Raw genomic sequence first — 10,525 nt, forward strand, 5'->3', positions numbered from 1 at the left:
ATAGAGATTGAGTTAGAATATCTACATAATATTTACACATCTCAACAGGAAAAGTAATTTTTCTTTTCAGTAGTTATCATTTTTGAAAACCCAGGTTGACTTGTAAGCCACCGTCTGTCTCATCCCTTACAAAGCATTTCCTCAGCTGATGCATTTCACTGATTTGATCTCACTGATATGGTAATAAAATCATTGGTCACTCAGACACCAAGCTGGTAGCCATGTGTTGAATCACCTGCTGTTAATTCAGATAGAGGTATACAGATGGGACTCAGGGACCCAAATGTGTTAATCTGAGAAATCCCTCGGCAATATCCCATGGATTACAATATTGCTGAAATATCCGGTATATTACTGCAAGTTAAATACTTCTAGAATTAATTATTAAAAGTGTATTTACCAAGGTTTAGCAACTATTTAATATGTGTTGCTTCCCAATGGGAGATTAGCCTATCTAAGGGCTGTGGAATCCTGGGGCCTTTGGAATTTATTTAACAAATGATAAGCAGCTGATTAAAAATAAATTAAATGCTAGTTAAAAGTATTTAGGGAGCTCATTTAAAGTGTTTCATTAGTAAGGAGTTTCCCCATCCCCTCTTTATTGTTTTAGAATTATTTACCTTATATATTGGGGTAGAAAACAAGATGGCTGCCAGAGAAGAACTGTGTGAATAACCATATTTCTTAACTACATTTTTTCTTTTCTGACAGTTTTGTTTTTTAAGGTGATTTTTTTTTTTTTTTTCTTTTTTTGAGACAGAGTCTCGCTCTGTTATCCAGGCTGGAGTGCAGTGGTGCCATCATGGCTCACTACAGCCTGGACCTCATGGGTTCAGCAATCCTCCCATCTCAGCCTCCTGAGTAGCTGAGATTACAGGCATGTACCACTATGCCCGGCTAATTTTTTATTTTTTATTTATTTTATTTTTAGTAGAGATGGGATTTCAGCATGTTGGCCAGGCTGGTCTCAAACTCCAGGCCTCAAGTTATCCATCTGCCTTGACTTCCTAAAGTGTTGGGATTACAGGTGTGAAACACTGTACTGGTCCCTTAATAATTTTTTTTTAACCTCAGGAAAATAGGTATCTTAATGCAACAGAAACTTGGAAAAAATTTTGGATAATAGGTTTCCCAGTCACAGGCTGTTGTAGGATTCACCTATACTTTTTCCGTTTTTTTCTCGAAATATGTATGTAAGTATCCCTGCCTATTTTCCAATTCTTTTTTCTTCCTAGAGCTAGAGTTCCCAGTTAGTGCAAGAAAAAAACTCATTCTCTCTTATATAGTCATTCGTAGAAAAAAATGTAAATCATAATTTATGACAAAATGATTTGAATTCTTCTTTCAGAGGTATTGAGTGCTTATTATTGTTATTTGCTAGCCATTATACTAGGCTTATTCACATGCTTTCTTTTTGAATTCAGTTTTCAAGGAATTGTCACACTTACAACTTCATTGCATAGTATACACAATGCCAGTCTGCTTGAGCTTGAATCAGAAAAGTTCAAGAGCTCAGACCAACACTGATCTTTCCTTGTATGGAATTTTTGGAGAAAACAGAATTATTTTGCAGCAAGCTCAGAAAAGCAATGAGAATTTTATGTCAAAACCAACCTGAAGACATGTTTAAAGATTGAACTGTGTGTTTTGTTTTAATACTTACATTATGTTTCATGTGCTTGAAATCAATATCTTCATATCTAAGCCTTTTTTGTGTGTGTATGTGTTTAAGTTCCTTGAGACTAAGTTCTCAGTCTTTATATGATTAAAAGACATCCTGACTGAGGGCATTATGCTTAATACAAACTAGTTACAAGTAAAGATGACTTTGAACGTGGATCTTATTCTTGTTGATGTCTAAGTGCTATGAATTTGGAGGGAGGATTTGTTAGACAGGGACTGAGTGGCAGTGGGGAGATGGGGCATAGTATAGAGACCAGGCTTTGATGAAGAGAAATGCTGGCTTTCGGAAGGAGACACTGACTCCCCCTTGTTATTCATCAGCATAGTCACAGCAGAGAAGGTTGCTGGGTTGAATGACAGAGGTATGTTTTTAGATGTCTAGGAGGACCAGATAACAAATTAGAACTATCCAGGTTATGAAAAAATACAGCAGATACACCAGATTTATTCAAACAGGAATTTGTGCTATTGGCCAAATATAGACCAAACAGCAAATGGTGATCTGAAATAGGAACTAGCACTTTTGGTAACAGAAATCTCTCCAGAACCAAATCCTGGACAGATAAAGTGCCAGTGAATAGGAGAACCTAATCACAATACAGAGTCTGAGATTGACTTGCGTGACTTGTGGTTAAGAGCTGGAAGTCAATGATAATAATTGAGTCGGTTTATCTTAAGGATCAGGGATAATCAACCTAAAAGACAAAAGGAGTTGCCATCTTCATTTATCAGCCAGATCTTGGAACCGGAGGACACAGCCACTTATGGTTCCTGCATGAGGCAACTCCAAAGGCAAATGTAGCATTTACCCAAATCCTGAAGATAAATGTATGTAAAGTGAAGCTCCCACAAGTTAATATGGGTAGCTTTACCACTATTGGAGAAGTGAATAAAATCAAGTGAAAAATAGAATGCATCTTGGCTGTACTCGTTGGCCATGGCCACTGGTCAGGCAGCAGCTGTGGTCTTTATGTTACTAGCAAAGGCTTTGAAACCTCTCCTGGATCATCTCCCACCCTCATGGCTCCCTGAGCAATGCCGATAACAACTAGCCAAGCGACTGATGCTGCTGCTGAAATTACCTCTTTGGTCTCACACAGAGCCATCCTCAATCTGTGGAGAACAGCCAGCATGTTTGGAGAGATGGCAAATTATGGACTGAATGCATCCCATTGTACATTGGAGTTGCATTAGTTCACAGGAGACCTTCCAGTAGGAAGAATGTCTGATCATATTTTATGCTGCCAGGCAGTATTGGTAAATGCCGGAGTCTTGTCTGGAGCTGGGACTCTTAGAAGTTGTCTTTTGTGCTAAAGAATTGTTTTGGTTTATGACAGCTAAAGACCCTGATTCTGAGTACCTGGTTGTGGTAACTATAGATGTGTACCTATAATTATCATAATATTCATGTCTAGAATTGTGAGAAAACCACACATGCTGAGTATATGTTCAGCACATTTAACTCATAGTGGGACTATTCCTTATTAAAACTTTTTCTAATAGTGAAAAAAAAAAAAATCTCTTTTGGTGCATTGGCACCAGAGCCAATCCATTGCCAATTCCTGAAGCTAAGAAGAACAAAACAGATTATTTTCTGAAACAGGAGATGTTTGTTTTAAACCCGTGGAGAATGTGGAATTTGGCTTAAATGGTATGGCTTTCTCTGATCAAGACTCACATCTCTTAGTACGCTAAACTTAGCCTATTGCTTGAGAAAGGAAAGATGAAAAGGGATGTTCAGTGAATATAGTCCACAATATTGGAGTGTTGGAGTATTATATAGGCCATTGAGAAAACATAAAATAATTACTGATGATAGCTAACATTTGTTGAGTACTTTCTATGTGCTTCGCATAGTACTAAGTTCTTGCATACATGACCTAATTTATTTCTCCTAACCATCTATGAAGTAGATACTGTTATTTTTGCATATTTTTCAAATGAATAAACCCAATGCTTAGAGTGGTTAAGGAAATTGCCTAAGTTTGTTCAGCTGGTAAGTTACAGAGCTGCTTCTGACTTTAGATTTATCTGATTCCAGGGCTCAGTTTCTTCACTTTGAGTGTTTATATAGTGAGAAGATCATTATATGGAATGTTAATGCTATAGGGAATTGAAGGCAATAGGGTCAAAAAAGTGTTAACTTAAACTATATTTAAGACTTCCAAAGATGTGAAGACTTGTGACAGTTATGTACTACCCACCTCCCCAATTGAAGATACAAAGCTTACCCCCTGATAGAGGGTACCCCTCTCTGATGGCTTTGCCCTGCCTACCCTCTGGGAGGTAACTGTGATAATGAATTTGATTGGTGCATTTTCTTATACTCTCTCTCTCTCTTTCTGTGTGTATGTACTTAAAGAATGTACCTTATTTTCTACATTACTTTTGATCAGGTTCTGATACGGGAATTTTTTTTTGCAAGTTAGAAAGAAGGAGCCTAGAGAGAAAATGGAAATCATACAACTCATCTCTTGTGAGAGTGTGTTGTGCAACATAAAGCTTGTTTTAAAGAATTGGGGTACCTTCCTCAGGACTGTGTGAAAGATCTAAGCAACTTTGCCAGCATATTTTCAGGGAACATGTTTGTGAACCACAAGTACACAAAACAGACCTTGAAATGCTTGCCCTTTCCTGTAACCAAGGGCGGAATGGAATTTGCCCTCTTGTCTGCACTGTGTGACTATCAGAATGGCTCATTTTCTTTGATCCTGTGTTTTCTGGCATTTGGACAATGTACCCCAAGAAGTTAAAATCATCATCCTTGCTTGGCGCTCTGTGGCAGCTGCCTGCCTGGTGGCTTCTGGTAGTTCCGTGAAACGTGTGGGCAGAAGAACAGAAGGGCTGAGGAAGGAATAGAGTGACTGGAATAGCATTCGCCGGCAGAATGTTTGTAGCTGAAGGTGGAGCATATCCAGAGGACACTGTTAGGAATATTTTAAAATCACAGGTGCACTTCTGCTCCTTGCAATTTAAAGGCACGCAGTAAATGCAATTTGTATAACTGTTTCACAAAGTGGCTAGATGGCTTCCTTATTTCTAAATTGGAGTTTTTGTGGGCCCTCCGTAGGCAAAGGGAAGGTAAGCTGGGTCTCCTTCTTGCAAGAATGAATGAGTGTAAAGCAACTCCGTTTCCCCAGCACCTGGAAACAGCGTGTAGGAACTCAAGGGTTTTTTGAAGAAATGATTAAATAGAAATGTCATGTTTTCCCACTTGAGGCTAACTCAATTGTGCAAAAATTTTTACTCATGCCTGTTAACCCCACCACAGTTACTTGGTTCAGCTGTGAGATAGGACGTGATTGCTTCATGCATAGGTGGATTCTGAGCTACTTTCAGAGGTGAAGGAAAGAACTTCCTGTGCCCATGATTTTCATTGATTTACTAAAACCTGAAATGCCACCTGAGGAATGTTTTTAAAGGAACAGAAGAAAGAAATAAAAGAAACCTCCTTAAAATAGTGGTCCAAAGTTTTAAAATTATATATCATATCTGTAAACTTTTTTTGAGTACTTATCCCCAAATATGCACATTTATTGATTTATACATTATGTGCTATTGCATAAATATGTTAATACCTAATAGAACATATGCAAATATTTTAAGAAGGAGACAAACCTGAAATAAAAATATTTTATTTATAAGGGTACAGAACTTTTGCTTTCATAAAGATTATTGTTATGCTATGATTAGTTATAATTCAGACTTTTTTCATCTTGGTTTAATATTTTGTGACATGACTTCTGGGTCTAAACTCAGCTTATTTTAAAATTTTGTTTTAAAGGCTATTATAGCTAAAAATAATATTTTATCAAAGTGTATGGGTATCATGTAAAAAGGCATTGTGGCTACATTTATGGGTTTGTGATACCCAGATGTGGGTCTCCTCCATCACTATAAGGCATTTGTGTGGCTCCTTGGAAAGCTAATGCCCATCTTCCCTGGTGTCAATCAGTTGTCTTTGCAAACTAATTATAAGGTATACATCTTACATATTTTTAACAAATGAATTTAAATCCCTCTGAGAATTTTGATCTGGAAGGTTTTAAAACAGGTTATAATATTCTGTTTTCAAGTTGTTAAGTATGAAGATGTGGTGACATCTTTAGTAGTGGTGCATCTTTAGTAGCAAAATCATTTTTACAATGGAAATGATTCTTAATACAAATTTAAAAATATTCTTTACATAATCCAAGTTTTAGTTTTAAATACACTGTTTGTCATCCATGATTAAAACATTAAGTTAAACCTTAAAGGCCAAATTAAGTACATAAGTTAGTGAATATGCCCCTTGTCTTTTTGCAAAAGAAAACGTACACTTATATTTAAATGTCACAAGATTTTTCTACTTCTCGTTAATGAGATAAACACCTAACCACTGTGATACAAAAGATCTTTGTGGCCCTTCTCTATCTCATTAACAAGAATAGTAAATATTTGACTATATTTTAAAGGCTTTGTGGTTGTCATGGTTGTCGTTATTCCTAAAGGACTTTGACACTTCAGCTTCAATTTCTTTCTTTTTATTTTTTTTTGAGCCCGAGTCTCGCTCTGTTGCCTAGGCTGGAGTGCAGTGGCAGATCTTGGCTCACTGCAACCTCCAACTCCTGGGTTCAAGCGATTCTCCTGCCTCAGCGTCCTGAGTAGCTAGGACTACAGGAGCTTGCCACCACGCCTGGCTAATTTTTTGTGTTTTAGCAGAGATGGGGTTTCACCACGTTGGCCAGGATGGTCTCAATCACCTGACCTTGTGATCTGCCTGTCTTGGCCTCCCAAAGTGCTGGGATTACAGGCGTGAGCCACTGCGCCTGGCCCAGCTTCAACTTCTTCGCCCATGAATGATGCCAGTAAAGAGTTTTCGGACACAGATTTTGAAATCTTACTTATTTTGTGTGGTTTAGTTTAGTTATAACTTGTTAGCATAATACACAAATCCAGTCAACTGTCAGCAGCCTGGCGACCTGAAGGCACCCTGCCACTCTTCTACATGTGGACTCCCTGTTCTTTTTTCAGGTCATTTTCATGTCACTTATGTGACATATGACCACTTAAAAGGCAGACTGGGTAACAGTGGCTGAGTAAATGTATATTAAATATCAGTGAGCCTTTTAATTTTTGTGCAAGAAAAATACATATGTGTAAAAGAATTAAGATTTTCCTTCTCTATCTGAGTATATCACCGTATGCATCCCAGATTAAAAACTACCTTTACGGCCTTGACCCCCATTATACTGTGAATCTCCTTGGGTGATGGAAGTACTTGAAGTAATTATGTCACTCAGAATGATTTAATTCAACTTTATTAAAAACAGATTTTGATTGGGTAAAAACATGAGTGAAGTAAATAACCTTGGCCCTTGGTGGTGGTTGATAATTACTGGGATTCAAGGGGTGATGGAGAAGATAACGTACAAACCTTGAAAGCTAAGAGAATGAAACACAAATCCTCATGTTTTACAACATTCTTTCTTCCTACTTTTATGAGAATGCAGAACTGTAGTACACGGCAATGCAGTCACCACTGCTGTTTTCTCCTAGTCCAGAGTACAGCTGTGTACTGGGTCTATCAGACAGAAAGATCTTGGCCAAGGCAAGACCACGCTTCAACCTGGAGCCAGGACATGGCCCCTGGCAATGGCCAAGGTGTTCAGTCAAAGCACAAGTGGTTGGGATCCAAGGGTGGTATCATCCCATGGATGGCTGGTTGTTACCCTGGATTATGAATATAGCCTGACATTCATTCAGATGTCTAAAATCTAAGTGTTCAAGTAGCTTTTCTGGGCTATGCCATTTTCCAGTGGGAGATATTGAGGCAGCTTTTTAGTTTAAACATATTACAATAATGTTCTATACCAGTTTAGTGGGAAAACCAGTATTTTCAAAGACCCTGTAATCTTTTCACTGAGAGCTGCTTGGAGTTGGTAGCTTTCTTCCTCTTATGCCATTTTAAGCCTGGCAGCAGAAGAGGTGGATTCTATTTTATCCCCATAATTATTTTAATTTCTGGGCTGATGGTGCCATCACTTTCTCCCTCAACTTTTTCCTACTTTCTTTCACATCATTCTCTACTGAAATGCTACCACCAGACACAGGGAGTCACTACCAGTGGCTGACATCTTTATGATCATTCACAAATGATCACAATCACCAGTGATCACCTTGAATAATGCAATAAGATCATGTTTCTTTTATTTCATTTTGTTTTTAGAGACAGAGTCTTACTCTGTTGCCCAGGCCGGAGTGTAGTAGTGTAATCATGGCTCACTGCAGCCTCAACCTCCTGGGCTCAAGCCATCTTCCAGCCTCAGCCTCCAGAGTAGTGGGACTATAGGCATGTGCTACCATGCCCAGCTAATTTTTAAATATTTTTGTAGAGATGGGGTCTCACTATGTTGCCCAGGCTGGCCTTGTACTCTTGGCCTCAAGCTATCCTCCCGCCTCAGCCTCCCAAAGTGCCAGGATTACAGATGTGAGCCACTGTCCCTGGATTCATGGTTCCTTTATATCTGATATTTAGAGGAATAACATGGACATTGTATAATATCATGTTTCGGAGCACATGTGTTTTTCAACATCTATTCTTCTCTGGAGAAAACATGTTCTCTCTTGCTAAGTAAAATACATCTATATTCTGTAAATCCTGAATGCCACATCAGCTTATGTTACACACTATGAGATGAAAAACACCACAATGTGGCACATGTAAGATAGAGCCTATACTCCATTTGTGCTGAGTTTGATGCTGATGGATGAAAACTTATTAGAGGAATTCACTCACCATGCTTGGAGACTTTGCTGTTAATGGTTTTCCATATCTCATTTTTCTGATGTGAGTCTTATTTTAGAGACTTCAGACTAGATGATGGAAGACTGGGGAAACATTCTACCCCCAAAACTCCCCAAACTTGTACACTTTTTATATTGCTGTAACTCATAGGTGAAAGTGGCTGGTGGAGAGAAACAGTACATTATCAAGTCACCGTCTTCTACAGAATACAAATAAGCCACACTGACTACAATGGCCTTCTATCAATTTAAAGGTACCCATGATTTACATTAATGAATTCCATAAAATGTTATTAACTGAGGGATGGCCAGTCTCTGTGAAAAGTATTGATTGTGGAACTCTAAATAAACATATATGTAGGACTTTTAAATATGAAAGCACTCTTTTTATGAAGAACTCAGAGGTTTAGCAAATTTAACCATTGACTATACTCTAGAATTCAGGAAAACATGGCAAAGATCTTCCCAGCTGTGTGGAAAACAGCTTCCCAAAGGCACACACAATATACTTCATAGGAGAACAGGGCACTGCTCTCAGAACCTCATACTGTAGACCACTGGGTGTACAATAAGGCATTGTATGAGAAACACCAGGGACATACTGATAACAGATAATGAACAGCAGTGAAAAGAAGGAGATGAAGAACTATTAGAGACAAGTGTGATAATTTGATAGGACCTAATAGAAGCAAAAGTGGTCCCCTAAAGCATAATGCAGTTATTTTCCTGATGGTGATTTTGAATAAATAAGAATGAGTTAAATTATGCTCATTTCACTCTGTTTGAGAAAGCAGATCATTATGCAATACATTTTTTCTAAGTTCTTTCAAAAAGGATTAAATAGAAGTAATTTGAACTTATTGAGCATTTACTATGAAACAAACATTTATCTAAGAGCTTTTTAATGCATTATCTCATCAAATCCTCAGAAAAAGATTATGAAGACTTACCATTATTATTTCCATTTTACAGATGAAGAAATGGAGGCAAAAATACATTAAGTTGCCCAAGATGCAGCCAGAAGTAGACTCAGATCGCCCGTGTTGCATCACTGTGTCATACCTGCCCAATTAAGATAAATAAGTATTGCTACTTAAAATAAAAACCTCAGTTGTCTGAAAATCTTACTTGTATGAATCCTGATGATGCAGTATAAATGAGACACTTATGCATATATTAAAATAGCTTTAATTATAACTAGGCTCCAATTATGTTACCTAGTAAAGTCTTTACTGAGACCTTCTTTATTGATAGATAAGAATGTTTTACAATTAAAGCTTTGATTATTTTCTGTAGGTGGAGGTTTACATATAGCATGAAGATACCTTTAAGGTTGACAACTTGCTGTCAAGATACTTAGGAGAATATTGAATTGATCCTGGAACTTTAGATTTAGAAAATCATTAAGACTTGTTTATGTTATTCCTTTGCTTTGCAAAAATATTTTTTTACAGATGGTACAAAGGTAAACTTTAGCTTTGCTCCTGTCAGAATTATCTAATTTCTAATTAGGGGAGCCTGATTTAATGAGATTTTCCTAAGTAGTTTGGATAAGCCTTGGATGACTGACTTTAAATAAGTGATGTGGTTTTTTAAAAAAAGAAACTAGTTAATCATTTGTTGCTTTCATAATTGATCAATCCAGCATTTCTTGTACAGCTAGGTAATTAGGCATTTGTAACAGACACTGGGACTGCAATGGGGGATGAGAAAGGAGAGCCCAAAAGGAAGGAAGCAAGCTACTGTGGTTCCTCACTCCTCTATAGGCTGGAAGGAGCAGGGGAATCCCAGCAGCCACAGTTGGAGCCCACCTATGCATGTTCATCATCCAGCCAGGATCCTGTTGACCACCTCTGCTAAATATTGGAGCTTGTTCCCACATTAGTGTTATCAATTTGGTGAGGTTAGCGGTAATACTAGCTGCCAGTGCAGTTGCGTTTCTGCATACCCTCTTTGTATGTACATGAGACCATCGAAGCCACTAAAAATCAGGGTGAAGATGGCCATTCAAAAATACATCAGTTACTATGTTATTTCAAGAAGGAAACTGCCAAGT

At 37.8% G+C, this 10,525-nt stretch overlaps 1 long non-coding RNA gene across 1 annotated transcript; it reads right to left on the reverse strand.

Moving 5' to 3' along the window:
- Positions 1-8,461: 8,461 nt before the first annotated feature.
- On the reverse strand, positions 8,462-10,017 carry LOC102119013 (uncharacterized). The gene is made up of 3 exons (XR_010583647.2): positions 9,795-10,017; positions 9,420-9,531; positions 8,462-8,630 (listed from the first exon to the last, which is right to left on the reverse strand). It is a non-coding gene; the product is annotated as an uncharacterized lncRNA (long non-coding RNA).
- Between the last annotated feature and the right edge of the window lie 508 nt (positions 10,018-10,525).

The sequence above is a fragment of the Macaca fascicularis genome, chromosome 1, assembly GCF_037993035.2.
Source record: "Macaca fascicularis isolate 582-1 chromosome 1, T2T-MFA8v1.1".
Taxonomy (NCBI): Eukaryota; Metazoa; Chordata; class Mammalia; order Primates; family Cercopithecidae; genus Macaca; species Macaca fascicularis.